Below are 19,964 nucleotides of genomic sequence, written 5' to 3'. Positions count from 1 at the left end.
ACACCTAACAACCCGTTCTGTAAAGGACTCCACCTCCTGATGTGAGGAAGTGCCAAGCTTCGTTTGGCTCTTTTCAGAGGAGAGGGATGGAGGAGTTTCGACTTTATTTGGGTCCTGCTGCCCTGTGCAGATGTTCTGTTTGGTTTCACTTCACCCTTTTAGTTTGCACTAAAAGACCAATTTACTAAGCATCTCCCTCTCCTTTCGGAGTTCTGCATTCACGTGGACCCAGGGTTAACACTGTATCCAAAAGCCCATAGCTTTTATTTCTCCTAAAACTCAGACAAATGCACAATTCCTTTCGTTGTCTTTCCGCCACCTCTTTTATGAGGCTGTCCCTGTTGTTCTCATACTAACTTGGATCACCTTGTCTCTAAAATTGTATTCACACTCTGTAGCTTGAAAAAGAATAATACATGTGCACACACACACGAACTAACCTAATATACATCTAATTCTAGGGCATTAATGGCTATTGGAGGAACAGTTCACTTTATAAATGGGAGTATATGAACTACCCTACTGAGCAGAGATAGGGCTACTCAATATGTCTGCAGCCCTATCCAATGATCAGGTATTCTGAAATATTTTCATCTTCTGCCAGCTTAAGCAAGATCATTTTCTCTGTCTGAATACTTTTAACTCTCACCTTCCTCCCAAAACTGAGGTCTATTGTTCCCACATATTCTAATCCAGTCTCATCACCTATTGGAAAATCCCCAGGAAGGAACAAGAAATAAGTGTTCTCATTTAGCCATATGTAGTTTTCATGTCCTGTCCTATATGTGACACTTGCCAACGTTATTTAACTGCAAACTTCTTACTGGTACCTGATCTTATGCTCTGTATTATTTCCTAGCTATACGCCTTATTGCAGGAGCACGAATAGAGAGGGCAGCAGAGGTTCTTAAAATGAGAAGGGGAACAGACAATCTCCAAGAGTTTTATATCTGCATTTTGAGGTGCCTGGCAAAAGTTTGCAAGCATATTTTGCCTGTGAACAGCACACTACCCACCAGTATTTGCTATGTCTGAGGGTGCCAAAAAAGCAAGCCTGAAACACACAGGGGAAGGGCTGAGTTGAAATGAAGCCAACTTAGTATCTATCTGCTCACAACAACCATCAAGCACATAAATGAGTCTTGCACTCTTCTTTCCTCATCTTCACTCTGTGGCCACTCTCCAAAGAGAAGGCAGTGTGATGAGCCAGAGGAAAGCAAAGCAAAACGTCCCTGTTTCAAGATCTCATTAACTGGGAAGTTAATAAGTGCACTGAAGCTTTCATTCCTCAAGCTGAAACAGGAGAAGTTAAGAGAAGAAAAAAAAACTTTTACAGTGTCAGAATTTTTACTTCTCATCTTTAATGGTGCCTCTGTACATTTTTAATAGCTGATCCTCCACATGAAACCCACAGGAGCAAGGTTTAGGGAGCCAGAACTTACTGGAGTGCTTACATCCACATTTCAAAAACCAAAGCCTTTCCACAGAAAATAAGATACTGATTGAAAAACTGCAAGAATTCTCTCCTCCATATACTCTAGAAGCTTATTAGCTACTTTTTGACTCTTGAGCCATTAAGGTTCAGTGGTTTCATGCCTTCAATCTCCTCTCCTAATGTCTTCCTCAGGGCTGAAAATCTTCCTTAAGTCTTCCTGCAGCCATCTACTGTTTAAATAGCGGCTTGAAGCTTCACAAATGAACAGCAAAACATTAACAAGAACTAGTAGATTAACATTAGCAGAGATCAACATACCTAGGCAAATGCACTAATAAATTCTTTTTGAGCTTTTTCCAGGGCACACTGAAGCACCAGGGTTCCTATTTTGTTACCGGGATCATGATGGATGACAGAGGCAGAACTGGAGGGGTTCAGTGGCTGGGGTGAGGACTGAGCCTGTCCAGCGGGACACGGGACACGAGAGGCTTAGAGATGCAGATTCCACTAGGCCTGACCCCCTCAGAACTTCACCCTTCATCTCTGCAACGGAGAGGAGGAAGGAAAGGAGACAAGGAGCTCTTCTATCCAGCAGCTAGAGGGGGTCAGAGATTTAAATTTACCCAGAAGACAGATGATACAAAAAAACCCAACAACCCTGAAACAACAAGCGCGGTTCAAGGCAACACCAGTTGTCTTTTTTTCAAAAACAAGGGCTAAGCCAAATATGTCTGATCATGACAATAGGATCCTTCCACCTTCAGAAAAAAAAGGCACCTGAGCCTAAAGTTTTACACAGGTTCTAGATAGCAAAAGGATCAGGCTTTTGTTTACACACAAGGAAGAGTAATCCAAATGAAACTGGAAGTCCATTTAACTTTGTAAGTCATCCACTATTAAAAATATAGAGGGCAGAAGCAATGGCTTCCCCTGGAATTCAGCAAAGCTTCCTCAGCATTTTGGAACATCTCTTTTAATTTCCATCTGGGTGATTTTTTTCTCTTTCAAACTAAATTTTTTCTTTTGGAAGAATCAATAAGCAAAGACCATAAGTCTTCACTTGCTACATGTTTATTTGCTTCCAGCTTTCTTAAGATCAATGTACTTATAATCACAAGTGCTACTAAAATTACAAATAAATTCTAAGCAGACTAGCAAAGCAATGCTTATAAACAATATTTAATGTTCATAAGGAATCCTATGACAACAGGTGTGATAAAGAATTAAGTATTGCTCGTACTCTCTTAGGACTTCAGATCACTACACAGAGTTGACCCAAATAATCTGCACAATACCCTTATAAGATAGGTGTAATATTATTTCCATTTTATTGGGGATATGCATGATCCCAGTTTCAGAAAGTCTCTCTCCACTTCAGTTAGTGTGTTAGTACTTAGCCAAAGTTAAAAAAAAAGACTTTTCATTTGCCTAGACTGGAACCTAAGAGTTTTTGCTGATTTTTTTCTCCTAAAAGCACCTTCGTTACTTAGAAATCAGTGATTTAACTGAGATCTCAGACTAACACCCATTAATTTCAGAAGGAGAGAAGGGCTAGGGTACCCTTCAAGCCATACTCTAGATATACCAGGCTAGATTTTCTTTTCAATTAGTGTTTAAACACTTTTAAAGAGCAATGGAAAGGGCTATTTTTAAGATGTTTGAATTTCTTTCCTTTTCTTGAGGGAAACTAAAGATACCTAAACACACCCATGAATTTGGGGTCTAGTTACCTGCCTTTAATCAACTGCAGAAACCTATTTGCCATAAATATGCTGATCACACAACAAGGCAGTGTCAAAAGAGAAACTGAAATTCAGGGATGCAGAGGTCCCAATCTCTTAAAAATTGCTGCAGAACAGTGAGAAAAATAGATAGTTCCAGATCCCTGCCCAGCATGCCAGGAGCATGCTTGCGACTGCTGTTACTGCTGCCCATGGAATTGCCCAAGCAAAATGAGGGCATCATGTCCGTTGTGGAAACCCAGTGTTTTTGACACAGGGTACTGAAACTTGGTGCCTGAGAAGCAACAGCGAGAGCCCAAAGGCAACACTTGAACATCTGGCTTGGCTCCCTCCCCTCGAGAGTCTCTGCCACTCAGTCCCATGGCCACAAAGGTCACTGCTGGAGGGGGAGTTTCATTATGTTCCCATTAAGCTAGACTGGTTTCCAAAGCTTAAGAAAAGTTTTGCTTTCTCTTGTGCCCTTTATAATTTTCACTTTGGGTCACCTCCCTTTCAGCAACAGAAGAAGCAAGAGGATTCACCCTGGCTGTTGGACTCAGTTGCTGACAATATATTACACTTAAAATTCCTTTTAATATTCTGCTTAGACACACTGTAAAGGAAGAATGGATATCCAGAATAATTAAAATATGTTTAATTTGCATGGAGCTCAGGGCATTGTTCTGACATCAAACATCACTGTCAACCATATGTGGAATTTCAACTGCCAAGTGCTTCATTTATGTGAAAATTAGCTTAAGTGTACAAAGAATGAAAAATTTATGATTATTTCACATTTTAATAAATGCAGTGCTATGCATTAATTTAGACTTCTAAAACAATTTTGACAGTGACAAGGGAATCCTTCGCAGACTAAGTGCTGTAGTATGCTATGTTTCACATGTCCTGCGGAATTATGTGGTAGAGTGTTAAGGCAGTTAGATTTTTATGTTTTTAAACAAAGACATTATATAACTATATCACTTAAAATACTGCTTCAGTTCACTCTTTCCCCTGTTCTCCCATGAGGAAGCATAGAACCTATCAATAGCTTTCAGACAGATAGGCATCTTGCATTACACAAAAATGTTTGCAGTGAGAAAAAAAGAGCGCATATATTACATTGTTCAATATAACAGGCATTGGCAACTTTCCCCAGACTTTTGTTGTACAGGAAAATCACTTGGATGGTGACAGGATCTTCCCCAAGGTGCTAAGATCTGACACCAGTGCATTATTTTTCATGAGTATCTTCTGTTCTGCATAATAAAACATAATGCTTCACCATCTTTCACTCCTTATGGGCCATCTGGGCTTCCTCCAGACCTAGATGGCAATCCCACAATGTGTTTGTGTCTAGGGCACCCCAGACTAAGAGAGGAAACATTGGCAGCACTTTAAGAACTGCTTCTTCTCTTGGTCCAACCAGAGGTCCCCTTCAAATGGCACCTTTTATGTAAGGATCAACTTTGCATTTTGCATGACAAAATTAATAAAGCACTTCTGTAAACATCTGAAATACTGTACAAAACCCCTGACTCAAAATATAAATGATACAAAGAAAGAAGAGGATTTCAGCTCTTCTCAGACCACACAAGTCTGACTTTTGCACTCTATAAGATCTGTGTTTTACAGACGTGTAAAGCACAGCGCACTCCCCTCTCTGCATGTATTGCACACTCAAAATCTACATTAAAAGAAGGTTATTAACACCGTCCTGCAAGAGTTCAGAAAAGAGACCAAAACCAACTTAATTCTTCCATTTCCTAAGGTGGGGCTCTTTGAATAAAGCTCTTTGGTGTATTTCCATTTCTTCTTCATTTTTTTAAAGCAAACTTATAAAATGAAAATTCTATCACTTAGCCTCACCTTGAGCAGAGATGAATTATAAACAGGGTTTGATCCTTCATATCCACCTAGAGCTCTCAGCATGTGAGCTTATCTAGTAACCAAAAGCAGAAAAAAGCCTCATCCTATCTGAGAATCAGCTCTGAAAGGAGATGAGATCAGACGTATACTTTGCTATTGGCTTTCATGGCTGTTTCTTGACATCAAAATAGTACTAAGAATAAAGAACCTTAAGACCCATTCCAGCTGCTTTAAAAGGGTATGATCTGGTAGGCACAGCTCCTCCTGTAAACTCTGAATTGTGAGTCAAAATCCCTACCTCACAGTTAGGTTAGTTATAGATTTGTTGTCAGAAAGCACATCTTACTCCTTATTGCAACTAACAGCAAGAGCAAGACTAACCTTTACTGGCTGTCATGGTTTAAACCCAGAGGGAAACTGAGCACCACGCAGCTGCTTGCTCATGCCATGCCCCTCAGGGGTGGGGAGGAGAAAATACAACAAAAGGCTTAGAGATCGAGATAATGATAGGGAGGGATGACTCACCAATTATGGTCACAGGCAAAAGACAGATTTAATTGGGGAAGAAAAGGAACATCAATTTAATTTGAACACCACCACCACCACCTAATTTACCAGACAGAGTAGGACAGTGGGAAATACAACCACATCTTAAAAACACCTTCCCTTCCCCCCTCCCTTCTTCCTAGGCTCAGCTTTGCTCCTGATTTCTCTACCCCCTCCCCACCAGAGGTGCAAGGGGGCAGGGTATGGGGCTTGTGGTCAGCTCATCACACTCTTTCCCTGCTCCAGCATGGGGTCCCTCTCACAGGAGACAGTCCTCCATGAACTTTCTCTGACCTGAGTCCTTCCCACAGGCTGCAGCTCTTCATGAACTGCTCCAGCATGGGTCCCTGCTGCAGGGTGCAGTCCTCCCAGTGACAGACTGCTCCAGTGTGGGTTCCCCTCAGAGTCCCAGCCTTCTTTGGGTGCAGCCACCTGCTCTGGTGTGGGGTCCTCCACAGGCTGCAGATGGGCATCTGCTCCACTGGTGACCTCCATGGGTGCAGGGGACAGCCTATCCTCTCACCACAGGCTGCAGGGGAGTCTCTGCTCAGGCACATCTCCCCATCCTCCTTTCTTCAACAGACCTTGGTGTTTGCACCAGTATTTCCCTCACAACTCCTCCTCATAACCCCTCCTCTTCCCAGGTTCCCTTTCTTAATTATGTAATCACAGAGGCATGGCCACTGTTGCTAATTGGCTCAGCCTTGACCAGAGGCAGGTCTGATTTGGAGCTGGGAGAGCTTCTAGGAGCTTCTCACAGGAGCCACCTCTGAAGCCACCTCCCCCACTACCAAAACCTCCGCCACACACAAACCCAGCACACTGGGATAGGAGCAAACTTTTGCTGTGTGTTTCCTCAGCACAAGAAAGCCTGATATGGTAGGGGAATAGAGACACTTTGAAAACCTACTCACCAGGTATTGAAGAAATGAGCGTTGTATGTGTCTATATTGTATTTTGCATGTCCACCACCAGCACATGGCCTTTTGGGTTAATGTGTGAATGGCCACTCTCTGTAGATGGAAGCAGAGCCCAGGACACTGCTGGAGTCCCTCCTACATCATAGCTAGGCAGTTTGGGTGCCACCAGCCAAGCACAGACTGTCTTCAAACATTTCTTGGCTGGGTGGGCAGGCACAGGCCAATGTGGAAACCTGCCATGCACCCAGCTGTTCTCTCAGAGGGTTCTAGATAGGGGCACTCTTTCAGCAGAATTAAGTTGAGGGAGGAAAGATATTGCTGTTAACCTTGGCTTCGCAGAGGGAATGAGAAAGTGCTGTGGGAAGACACCTTAACAGGGAAAAAATCATGGGACCTAGACAAATTAACAAGAGGACCAGCAGCTCTGATGGTTCTACATAAAGAGCTTCCAGCCAGTCAGTAAGAAAGATGCCTTTCTATAAACACTTTTGGTCTGAGCCTAAAGTGGGTCCCTCACTGCCACTCTGCAGCTTGCCCTGTGAACACTGTAAAAAGGCAATGGAGGCAGAGCTGGCCACTTGCATTGCTCTCCTCGAGTGCTCCCCGCGAGTCTGGCACTGCACAGGGACAACACGTGCCACTGGCCTTGGTTGATCCCTCCCTGCGATTGCCCTAACGCCTCTAGAACCTTAAAGCTAAGAGTTTGCACTTGTCCAGTTGGTGTCTGTGAAGAGAAAATGCAAATATAAACAAGAAAATCAATGTTTGAGCTTTTTTAACATACTATTTTATTGACATTTATGCTGGAAGTGCAATCTGATGTTTGATACCACTGCTCTACCTAGGCAGGGGAAATACTGGTTCAAAAAAAAAACCCCTGGTATTAAAACATCATGGGCTTTGCACTGGATGGTGGATCTCTCATAACTTATATAAACACTCTAAGTGGGATTTCAAAAGTATTCTGCTCTAGTCTTATTGCATTTCCACCACAAATTAAAGCTATTTTTAAGCACTGATTTGAATAGAGACATTTATGAGCCTTAATATTTCTCCGATCCTTTTTACTAAGCTTTTGTGCAGTCAGTAAGTTAGATGAAAATGGTATTTGCATATTTGTAAAATAGCACGTGGATCATTTTCATTTGAAGAATACCACTGAAAACTAGCATCAGAAAATTAAAGGGAAATCTAGAAGATGCCCTCATTTAAAAGCAAACGAGGTGTTGGCATCTGGTCCTTTATTCAGTTATCAATTTGTGTAGAATACAACTTTCTGTATTTATTGGGGGAAAGTTTCATGCAATTTGAGGAGTACAGTGGGATGTTTTCATTGAGATGAAACTGAGATCATTCCTGTGTTTAAATATTTTCTGGAGGAGGTTAGGCCTTCAACCTAATATCAACAGTCTGCCCCAAGGAATTGTTCCTAACTGCAGAAGATTTTCTCAAAAGCACTATTATCACATGGACTTTTCAAACCAGTAACACTAAACTGGACAACTGCAGATGTGAGAGAAGGAAAAGGCAGCACAGGGAGCTTGCAGTAGCCAGGAGAAGGAGGCAGCAGCAAAGAGGGTGATCTTTTGTTTATATCAGTGGTGACCAAACCTGAACTTTCTCTACCCTCTCTGCAGCACCAATGCAGGCCAGTCACTAATAATCTTACTTTCATGGTTTGACAGGCTTGAAGCATGCTGCACTGAGTTATCAGTAATAAAACACCCTCTAAGGAGCGTGCTGATGCTTCAGCAACAGCAGGGTATTTTCAGAGAAGAGACGAGTGTTGTCAAGGACATTTGGCACCTCTAACTCAAGCATCAGCTTCAAGGTGAACAGGAGGCTGGACTGGGTTCAGGGATGAGCTTTCGCACCAGTTGCCCAGGGCCTCTGTAACACATTGATTCAAATTACCCACTACGCAGATGGAAAGAGAGAAAGAGACTATGTATCAGCTTCCACTCACAGCCTCTGTAATTCGCCTTTGCTCTGCAGAGAAGAACCACCACCTTTGCTCAATTTTCAAACAGTAGATTCATGTTCCCAATTTTAATCCGAAAGCTGCATTTGGAAACATGCCAGGTGAGGCAAAGATCATCGTCAAGCAGAGATTTCAGCCATGGTATTCTTTCAGGAGAAAAAGAAAGAGGCAGAAAATGAAGATAAATTGAGAGAGCTGCAGATACAGGGGGGGAGGGAATGGAGCTGTAGACAGCAATGGGCTGAGGAAGGAGAAGGGGCAAAACAGACAGGAACTTTGTAAGTGAGACTCTTGCTGTGAATGAAAATGAACCAAGATCTTGTCAGTCACCTGTCAGATACCAAAACAGAAATTGTCTCTTCACCCTTTGACTTATATGACCCCACACACTGCTGCAGAGCAGTAAAAATCTTAGAAGCTCTGTGCAAATGAGGCTGCTGGATGAAGATGCTCCTATTGTGGGTAACGGTTTCTGCAGTAGTCCAAGGCCAAAGTCCAAGCAGAATTAAGAACACAAAAATCATTAGGTGTAAGTTCCTCAGAAGCAAGTCAGAAAGCAGTCACCACTCAGGTTAATGCCTTTTGGTCACTTCCTTTTTAATGAGCGCACATATGCCCAAACTCTCTTGTCTAACAGTATATCTACAGCTACAAATATACCACAGGCATAATGCATGGGGGCAGCCAGGTGATTTTAGAACTGGGTGAAACAGAAAAATTCAGCCAAGCCATATATAAACTGAGGTTCTGCCCTGGTAAGTTTGTCTGTACAACTGTCTACAAGCCAATCTCCATAAGAGGGACAAGCAGAGATACACAGCACAGCTAATACATACGGACTACCTGGCATACTAATTAGCTAATACCTATTTAAGTTTCCTCCCAGGATACGTCCCACCCATAGCACGTACCCTTCCTGTGTGTGCAAATAGTGACACATTGACATCAGGGGAATTCCTGGTGGGATGATGTCCCTGCGGTCCTGTGTCCCCGACACAGCTCCGCAGTCACGGCAAAGCTCGGCTTGTGCCCCTAATCCTCCAAACAGGAGGCAGAGGATAAACTCAGTCACTGGAAAACGGATGCTGAACACATCCTTCCCACACCTCCTGCCAGCTGCTTGCAGCAGGGTTGGCATGAGATTTACAGCCAGCTGCTAACCTTAGTGGGAGGTACAATGCCACAAGAGCAGGTAAATGAAACAGGGAGAATCTGTCAAGAATTTAAGAGAAACAAAAAGAAAAAAGAAAAAAGAAATAATTAAATAGAAAAAGGGGTTTGGGGATAATTACAAAACAGGTATTTTTAATGGTTGCTGGCAGAAACCCCAACCCTTGTATTTAAATGGCTTTTTTAATTAAAAAACAGCAGGCGATGAATGCTTATCTTTCTGAGCAGAAAGCTCCTGATGGCTTGCGTGTTTCTAGAAGACTAAATCAATCAGCAAGAAGGCTAACCCCATCTCAGGAACATACATTTCAGAAGGGCCCAAACTTTCAAAGGCTATGTGTGCTGCACTCCTGTATACAAAGGGCAAGATGTATACCAGCACCAAAAGTACAACATTCACAAAAATGTCCAATAGTGATTTGACTTCACATTTTTTTTCTAGATCTGATCTATCTTTCCTTGTTACTTCAAAATGTTGGAATTTTTTTCTAGCTAAAAATATCAGTGGAGGCCTGCCAGGCTAAAATGTGCAGTTTGAGTCCCTAAGTGTTTGGGTAGGGAATATTCCAATTGCTCCACATTTTTGCCTATGTAAACTATTTAACTTGCAAATCAGAAAGCAATGTTGTATGACACACTTGGGTTTTTCTTGGAATCTCAGCAGACATGCAGTGAAAAAAACAGCATATAACCAGCAGAGAGAGTGAGAGGAGAGAGAGAGAGAGAGTGATGTCAACCATGTAGTACAAAAATAAATTGTTAGCAATTTTTTATGAACTGAGGTTTCCCAAATGTAAAGCAATTTAACAATTTTGTGCCATTGCAATTCACAGTATCTGTGGGTAGAGGGATTTTAAATGAAAATCCAGCCTTATTCTATTCTGTGTCAAGAATTATGTGTCATTTTGTTTCTTCCCCACATTTTATATTTGTATAAAGTGTTACAGAAAGAAAGCCTCATCGGGGAAGGCCACCACCAGGAAACAGCATGAGAAAATCCCAGCGCTGCAGAGCAGTGGAAGGCTTTATAACCTAGCACTGACATGACCCAAATTAGATTTGGTGCCTTCTTTTTCAAGCCAGCAAGTTTTGGTGCCTGTTTCCAAGCTGGGGCTGTCCACCCTGCTGTGACAAGGGAAGCAATGATGGTCTCCTAAGGGCTTGTGAGCCTGTGCACTGTGGTACTTAGGGTTGTGGACACAGGGACAAAGTATGTGCTCTGAGGCTGTGGCTCAGCCCAGCTCTGTCTTTCTTGGGCACAGGGTTTATGGGTCCCTCCGTGCTGCTTCTCAGTCACAGCATCAGTAACTGGACATCCATGTCCTGTTGCTGGAGGTGGAATTAACACAGAGAACAGAGTCAAGGAGCAGCAGCACGGCAGGGCTGAGCTTCCACATACACTCAGTACACACTCAGTAGGACACAACTTTAGGTCTTGTCTGTGGGGGCATTCCTCCTTCTCTCTTTTGCCACACTCTTGTCCCTTGCCTGGCCTGTGCTCCCAGCAGTTGCCTCTTCACCCAGAAATGGATCTGCTGTTGGTCACCTGAAGAGCTGCTTCCCCAGCACGTGGCTCCCAGGAGAAAAGCCAGGAGACTCCTTGCCCTGCCAAGGAGCGCTCAGGATGTGTCCTGCCTACCCTCCCTCCACTGCTCTTTCCATCCTTCAGTCTCACGGCAGCTTCAGAGCCACCAGTGTTGGGCTGTGAGCCGGACAGCAAAGAGCAATTCACAGCCTTCTCTGAAAGCACAAGATCTCCCCCTGACACACACACAAATGCTCTCATCTCCAAACACCTGGTCTTTTTCAGCATCATCACGCAGCAGAGCAGGTGCTGTGAGTCTCCTGGCCTTCGCTTCCTCTCTCCACACTGCTATGTCATTTCTTCCTCCTCTATCATTGTGTCAGCTCCTGCTGATGGAGCTGACCTCCCTGCTCCTCCAGACGTTGCATCCGAGCCCTCCAGCACAAACATCCGTCTCCAAGCACACCGTGCTGTTAAGGAAAGTACATTCAAAATTAGAAGATGATTACACAGTTTGTACTGGAGCTGGGGAGTATATAAACCCAGTAGGCTACTTGCACTGCCTGTGCCTTTCTTCACTGACCGTGTCTTGTTCAGGCAAACCACATGTGGGAAAAATCCATATCAGGCAGAGATTCACAAAAAAATACCATAGTATGTAAAAAAAAAAGAAAAATCCAAGTATCATATATCTGCACACAAGTAAACCCAGCCTACTGGTGTCATGAAGCACAGAGATGCTCAAGAAACATTTTGTGCCAAGCTATTACAGAGAAAGAGGAGATAAATAAGACCATCACAGATGTGCACACCTTTCCTAGCATCTGACTGCTTCAGGAGCCATGGTTTCTGTATGGTTCCTTCAAAGGTGAGGAGAGTTTATTATCCACAGAGACTGTCACTGAGACAAGATCATTCAAGAAGTCTCAGAGATGTCACCTCCCAGTCTGCCTGACCATACTCGTGCCTGGATGCTTTGTACAGCTCATGTCATTACTTAAGACTCAACGATGAAAGCAGATTTGCAGAGGTGCTCTTCAAATTACTGCCTGGGTGCCCTTTTCTTAAATCAGGCTAAGCTTTCACTAGGATCAAGGTAGGGAACAGCTCCGAGGAATCCCTCCGCAAATTCATTTTGCAGGATGCTGATTGCTCAGTGTGAAAGAACACAAATCCATTTGACAAGAAATGTTCTCTTTCTGTTCTCATTTTGTTTCACAACCTATGGCCTAAACCTCAGGTGAATTTTCCAATAAGCCAGTACTCATAATTGCAAAGGAATCTCTATAGGAAACAAAAGTGTAGACCACATTGGCATCTTATGTTTTATTGCATAGTACAGCAAGAAAGCATAGGAACACATTGACAAAAGCTGTGCATCTCTCATACTGCATGCAAGAAATTAAAAATATTTTGCAGACTTCCATGAATTGTGCCCCACAACCCTACCAAGTTATTCTTTTTTCCCATTTCGCAGATGGGGAACCTCAGGGAGAGGTGGGATAGGAGGCCTGTGTAAAAGCCCAAAGTGATCTGGGAGCTAAATCAAATGAAATCTCCTGTATTTCAGGAACTAGACCACTCTGTGCTCCAAAACCAATAAATTGATGCTTCATGCAGTGATGGCCTGATACATTTTGCATTCAAGTGTCACACTGACACTTGCCATTCTTGGCACCGAGGAGCTAAATTGATCACTGTCTTCTTTAATATGCCCTAAGAAAGAAAAAATTAGAGATCTCCTATTGGAATTGCAGGCAGCTTCCTGTTGTTAATCTAGTCACTGAACAGGCAGCGCTATAGCTGTACCAGAAAGCCTTTCCAGTTTGATTTGCTCTATCCATTGAACAACAGCGTGTGGATCAAACGAGGCAGAGCAGCTTGCCGTCCACCTGCTTCTCAAGTGCAACGAAGCAGAAGAAAACTACTCTGACAATTTGAAAGGGGACTACAACCAATTTAGAAGGAAATGATTGTGCACAGTCCAACCCGATGCCTTGAACAGCATCACGGAGCAATCCTCCATCACTTAGTGTTCTGGGCCTGTCAATCTTCTGATTTAAAATGAGTTTAGGTAAACTAGTTGCACACCATGATTCACTCTAAAACACTTCCACTCAAGAGCATTACTCTGCCTTGCTGGCACCTTTATACTTTCAAAGATTATTTCTACTATGCTTTGTATTTCTTGAAACAGACTTGTATACATAAAATATGGCAAATACATCCCCTTTGATGACCAAGAATCTCTGTTTCCTCTTGAGAAACAGGATGAGCTCTGGGTGTGGATGTAAACACAAAGTGGGTTATCACACCTAGACCTAGTTAACCACCTATAACAGATCTGCAAGGTTGTGATCAGAGTACTACCTAGGAATTGAGTAAACATCACTGGGAACTATATTTAGCTAAGACTGATCCTTAAACCTCTGGGTTTTCGTATAAGAGAGAGTCACATTTTTGTCTGGTTGAACATTGTTGACCTTAACATCATTTGCTGTCATGGAACTGCATTAACTATTAATTGACTTTCAGGCCCAAACTACAGTTCAGCATTTTCTTAGATACTTCAGACAGAAGTTTGGTTGTGGCATTTCATCCTGAAGTCCCTAATGCCTTTTACAATTAATTTCTTTGCCAAGAATCAATGCAGTCCATGCCCCTTTGTGCTCCAGGAGCCTGCAGCGACTGTCAGAGCAAACCTCATGGGACATTGCTAGAGATGGCCCATGGAAGTCAGTGGAAAGCCAAGATGAGCTCTATTAATTTTGGGACAGCATAAACACTACAGTTGGATGAAGCAGCCCAAATTAAAAAAAAACAAACACACACCACCAGCCCCTTAAAAATCAACTAAAAAAAACCCCCAAAACAGAACAAAAAAAACCCAGCACAGAAGCAAACAAAAAAGAATGAGCATATGCTTCCAGGAAAGCATCAGGGGGAGGTAAAAAGCCTACTGTCTGGAGGTGCTTTAGGTTATATGAATGGTCAGATACTGTGACCTAGAAGAGATCAACAGGAGGTATAGAGAGTTTTGTGAGCATCCCACAGGCCAGTGCCCACGAGCCCAGACAGCATCTCTGTATTAGCTCAGCTGATGTATCTGCACAGGAGATGCGGACCTGGAGCCTCTGCTGCCACTGGTCTTGCCATATGCAGCTGCTCAGGGCAAAGCATTGCAGAGCCCTCAGCTCCCTGCCCCACCGCAGCTCCCACAAATGGAGGTCTGCATGCTGCTCCCATCCACTGCCGGGACAGAAAATCCTGAAGGACCAGATAAAAATTGGGTGCAGCCCCCCTCTGCCTTCCCCTGCACACTGAGGATCAGAACAGGGAGTATTAGACTTAAGGAAATGAGGTACATTTCCCACCTTTTCTTTTTATGCTCAGCAGTACATCTTCATTTTTTTTTTTTTTCTGCAGCATCATGGCCACCCACACAGCAAAGTTTGTGGATTTCCATACAAAACCTAAACAAGCTTTGACCCAATTGCACAACTGTTCCCTTCTTTAACAGCTGTAGACGCAAGCTATACAGCTACAAGTTACATGGCTAGAAACCTCAAACAGTTCTTCAAGAAAACATCACATATAAAGCACATTCACAAACTATCTTCCCCTTTCCATATACCATAAACTGAGTTTTCTTTGAAACTAAACTGACAAACTGCCTTTTTTCCAGGTGTTTGCCCCTGCTTCTTAAGGCAAAAGTGCCAGAAAGCCGGAGAAATAATGACTAATAAAGGTGGGGGTTTTTCCCACTGAATTTAAACCCAGAAGAAACCATTACACTACCTTGTCCAGTTTGTAACAAAGGACCTTCATACCATTAAGGTGCTGCACACATTATAGCTTCTCAGTGCTTCATGAGGTTTTGGGCTAATTATTGATACATTACGCCCCTAAGTCTTACTTGTTAGGTGGAGAATAAAGTCTAACTCCACTGTGGTGCAGCCTCACTTCCTTATAAAGTCCAGCAACAATATCTTAAATGTTTTCATGTGAGAATTGTTTCCAAAGCGAACCAAGTTATATCTATTCCCTTTTAGTCTGGTTTCTGGAATTTTAAATAATAGAAGGCTGTCTTTACATAACTGGTATCTGCAAATTTGGCAGCTGTAATAAAGCAATATTGCACATTTTGCCCCTGGTTCTCACATTATTCAGGCTGGGGCTTACCTAGAGAAGAGCAAGTCTGCAGGGCATTGACGAAGGGCTGCCAGCTGGATATGACGAGGGGGAGGCACCCCAGCCCCAGTGCTCCCAGGACCTCTCCCAGCTGAGGGCTAATGAGGTGCCATCCTGCCTTGTCTTCCAGATCAGACATGTTCCAGACACTGTGATGTGTTTCTTGGCCCATGCCTTCCTTGGCTGAAAAGCTTTCATTCAGTATGTCTCTTTACTAGTACTAATCCTCCAGGAGTGGGAAATCAAGCAATTCAAACACTGCAGGGCAAACCATGGCACAGGGCCACCACATTGGAGCCGTTGTGAAAATGCTCTGCTCTGCGGAAGTGTGGAGGCAAGCACAAGCAAAGCAGCATCACCATCCTTTGGACACATCTGGCTGTCATGGTACAACATGCTCCTCTCAGTGAGGCATCTACTCCTTGAATCCCGTGGAAGAACAAGGAACCATATTCGTCCTCCTCCCCACCATGTTCCTATGTGGGAAGGAAGCCATCCCTCCCCTTCCCCAACTCCACTGCGCAGTGACAGGCCATGTGTTTCGCCTCACTGAAGCCATATGTGCTTCATGGTCTCCCAATTATTCCCTTTTCAGTGGGAACATGGACAGGCAGTTCCCCTTAGGTGCCTTTTGAAAGCTCTGGCTGCAGCTGGAGAGCCTGCTCTATACTTTGCTATGCTTCAGACTGGGCTTTCAATGACATAATTACAGGCCTATATTAAAATGTTATATTTAAATGATCTTATTCATCATCAGCAAAGGATATTCCTAACCAAAACAAATTCTTCTATATCATTTATTGTATTTAAGATAATTTAATTGGTTTCTATTCATGCTGGAAGGCAGCAAATGAATAAATTCCATAGCACTTTATTTAAATATTTTAGAACAAATCTTGAAAGATGTTTTCATTTAGCTGAAAGCATCTTAATAGCAGATTTTTTCTCAACCACAATAAAAAGGTATAGGTTTCTTTTTATTGCGCTTGTTAAAATAAATGGCATTTTTAATAAAGACTGTCCCCATAACAACATATATGATTTGATCACATTATGAAATAAATGTCATGTGAGATTATACATTTCAAAGCAGACAGTTTATGTTCTTTTAGTTATTAAATTCAATCAGTTTTACTTCTTTTTTTTCCTGAAGGCAGGTATGGTTTTGATTAAAATGTGACCCCAAAAGCAGAATAATTTGAGTGAGAGTGCATTTTCATTTTTTGAAGGTTTATCTACCTTCCCATAGGAACTTAAAAGAAAAAAAAGTGTGGCTTTCAGTGGCAGAATTAAAATTTGTTTTCCTTTGACTGACATTTTTATTCCCAAGAAGAATACCTTACAACACAGTACTGTGTGGAAAACTTAAAGCTAACTAACTAGATATTATGTTTTTAGTCCATAAAATGAGTTTGATGATACAAATAGTCTGTAGAGTCTCTTAGTACCCATCCTTCTTGTACAGAAACCCAGAGCTAACCCAGCAGTCTACGCCATTAGACCAGGCTATTGTAGAAGACCATCTCTGACAGTGAAGCACACCGGTGGCAGCCCACAGGGGACAGGACCTGCAGGGCATTTTGATTTCCTCCAGGAACTAGCCGAATAACTATCAGATGTGAAGACAGGAATGAAGGGGAACCAACCAGTGGCAGAAGTGACTCCGACAACTGCATCCGTGGCTCATTACAGGCTGTCATTTACTCCACAGGTATTGGATTGTGCTGTATCAGATACCAATCCTCCCTTACCATTTCTGATTCTCCACCTCCTGCTCATCAGCCCCCCTACCAGGTACCCACGTTTGCTGAGGGACACAGTTTAAGCACACCAAAACTCCCAAGATTTGGTCACAGTCCTTGGGAAGCCCACAAGTCAGAAACTGGTTCAATTCTTAGACTGAAGTTAGATACTTCAGTGGTCTGGCCTTGACTCTGTGCAATAAGCTGCCTATAGTACTTATTGCATATGTTGCATCCATGGTCAGTACAGTAAAATACCTGGGTGAAAAACAGTATAGAAAAATAGCCTATTTTTAGTGTGTCCTGAATTCCCATTGGGAATTGCTGGATCCCTATTCCTGTTTGGGAATGCAAAAATCAGAGACCTTTGAAAAAGAAGGCTTCATTATGTCCCTGAGCTCTCATTCACAGCACTAAAAGACACAGAAGCTGGATCTCCCAGGCCCAGGATGTGACTATTGCTACCTCCTCTTCTGTACACTGAATTTCTCTTACATGTCTTTCTAAAGCCCTCCATCCATTTCAGACACTTCAACTACACAACTGTCTTGTTTCAACAAATGAAGATCCTGTTAAAAATCACTGACAACATGGGTGTTGTCTTAATAAAGAAATTACTTTTAATCTAAACATCACCATCTGTCAGGCCCTGAAAAGGAGAAACAAGAAAAAATGTGCAGTGATGCACAGCCACGGAGTAACATTTGAAAGCACGTCCCAGCTCTCACCGAGCATGAACACTGAATATTAAACAAACACCTGAAGCTACATGTGCCACCACCTAAAACTATCACTTCATTTTCTGTTACGTGCTGTGACTTAAGGAAAACATTGCAGGCATCGCCATCTGTGTCGCTTTTAATTATCAATAGGAAGCACATGCACAATATTTCACAACTCATTCAGAAAACGGAAAGCTGTCACCAGGGCAGTGCATATGTCTGAGGAGCAATTCTTGTGCTGAGGGTCAGGGCCACATGTGGTCACCAGAAAGCATGGCAGTAGGTGCCAGGGGCAGGCACAGCCTCTCGTTTGACAGCAAAAAGCTGAGGCTTCGTGCTTGAAATCTGCACCTGCCCCGGGGATCCACTGGCTGGTGAGGGTGATGATTATTAACACCCTAGATTAGGTGTTGGCTTATTCTCAGCTGCAGAAAGCAGAGCTCTCACTATACGTTTTGTAAGGATAGAAAGGGGAGGCTGCATATCAGGATGCAGAGTCAGTCTCTTTATCACTGAACACAAAGCATGGAGGAAGAGGAGCTTTATGCAATACTGTCAGGAATTACACTAAAATAAAGTTTCTAATCATTGACTCATGCGTTGAAATTGGATGAAACAAAATGGTGGGCAGGTGGCCAGGCTGGGAGGAAAGTCAGCGATAGCCTTTCCCATTAGTCCTAACCGCTCTGAACAGAAAATAAGGCTGAGGGTAAATGATTTTACCAGCAGCTGAGCTTGAACAAAGCCTGCTCTGTGCTCGCTTGAACCTCTCCTGTGCCCCTCCAGTAATCCTGATACCCCCATGCTCTGTGACCCCTTCCCCAAAATACCCCTGGGCCTTCTCCATGTTATTCCCTAGTTCCCCATCGCCTGCCCCCATCTGACGTGGGCTGGCTGAGGAGTGCAGCACAGGCTGGCTGCCCACCCTGCCCCACAACCCAGGGGCGGCTGGGTCAGGATGGACAGGGTTGGCAAACAGGCAGAAATAGCCCCGTTACCGTAGGCAACCAAGGACAACCGTGAATAAATCCAGAGTGAATAGCACTAGGTCAGATGTTTTACAGCTACTTATCTGATCTCCTAAAACCTTGTTAAATCTCTCAGGAAATACTCAGTAAACCCTACTGCCTATGTACTGGAAGTGACAGTCTTACGCAATTAAAAATGTCTGGAAATGGCACTCCACTCCTCTGCACAAATAATCCAGACTACAAGCAAACAAAAAAAAATTGCTTCCTCAGAAGCAGCTGTGGGGCATCTGAAAAAAAGATGCTTGGGAAACCCAAGCAGAAATGAGTGCCCAGACTTGCTTCTCTCAGTGGTTTCCACCCTGCTCTGCTTGTCCCCTGTTTTCCGGAGCAAACTCTCACCTGCTTATCCCTTGTGGAGGATTTATACTGAACTGCTCTGAACTGATAACAACAGGCAAAAAAATGTACCTCTACCTACCAGCATCTCTCCTCTGCTTGCGGGGTTGTCTGCTGTGCTGGTGATGGCAGGAATAAAGCCAATTAAAATCAAGCTCCAGAAGTCAATCAAATTTTTCACCCTCCATCCCTCTCTTGTGAGTGAATGCTGCATGTTCTCCTCAAGTTACCTCCCCAAGCAACAATCCCATTTACTTTTTGACCTTTGTAAATTAAAACAAGTTTGGAGCTCTCTTGGTTCAGAGCTGTGACTCCATTTACTTGTGAAATTGTTTATTCAAGCAATTCCCACTCTGTCGCATCAAAGTTTGTTGTTAATAGTTGCAGACCATTAATCTACACGATGAATATAACAAAGCTTGTGGAAGAATCCCAAATGGACAAGCATGATAAGAGATGGGAGAAAGAGGCTGGCAAAACTCCAGGTACACAATATTTTTGTGCCTGACCTCTTTAATTACTTGAACACTAAATTGACTGGTAGATGAGCTTTAGAGCTACTCCAGTGGCTACCAAGGACTTCCATTTTGGTGAAAAAGACGTGGTTTAATTTTTATTCCACAGTACAGAGGTACGTCCATCCAGTACATTTCACCATATTGCAAAGAGAAAATTAGTTTAAAACAGAAAGAGGAACTTCACAGCGCAGCAAATCTATATGAATACTTCTTCCAAGTCTCACTGTCAGAGAAATATCATATTGCTAACAAGATAT

General features: G+C 43.0%; 1 protein-coding gene across 1 annotated transcript in view; it reads right to left on the bottom strand.

Moving 5' to 3' along the window:
* LOC141926403 (BEN domain-containing protein 5) overlaps window positions 1–19,964 on the bottom strand; it is a 971,122-nt gene that overhangs the window by 316,349 nt on the left and 634,809 nt on the right. The window lies entirely within an intron of this gene.

This window comes from Strix aluco, chromosome 8 (genome assembly GCF_031877795.1).
Source record: "Strix aluco isolate bStrAlu1 chromosome 8, bStrAlu1.hap1, whole genome shotgun sequence".
Classification (NCBI taxonomy): Eukaryota; Metazoa; Chordata; class Aves; order Strigiformes; family Strigidae; genus Strix; species Strix aluco.
This window is presented reverse-complemented; position numbering and strand designations above follow the sequence as displayed.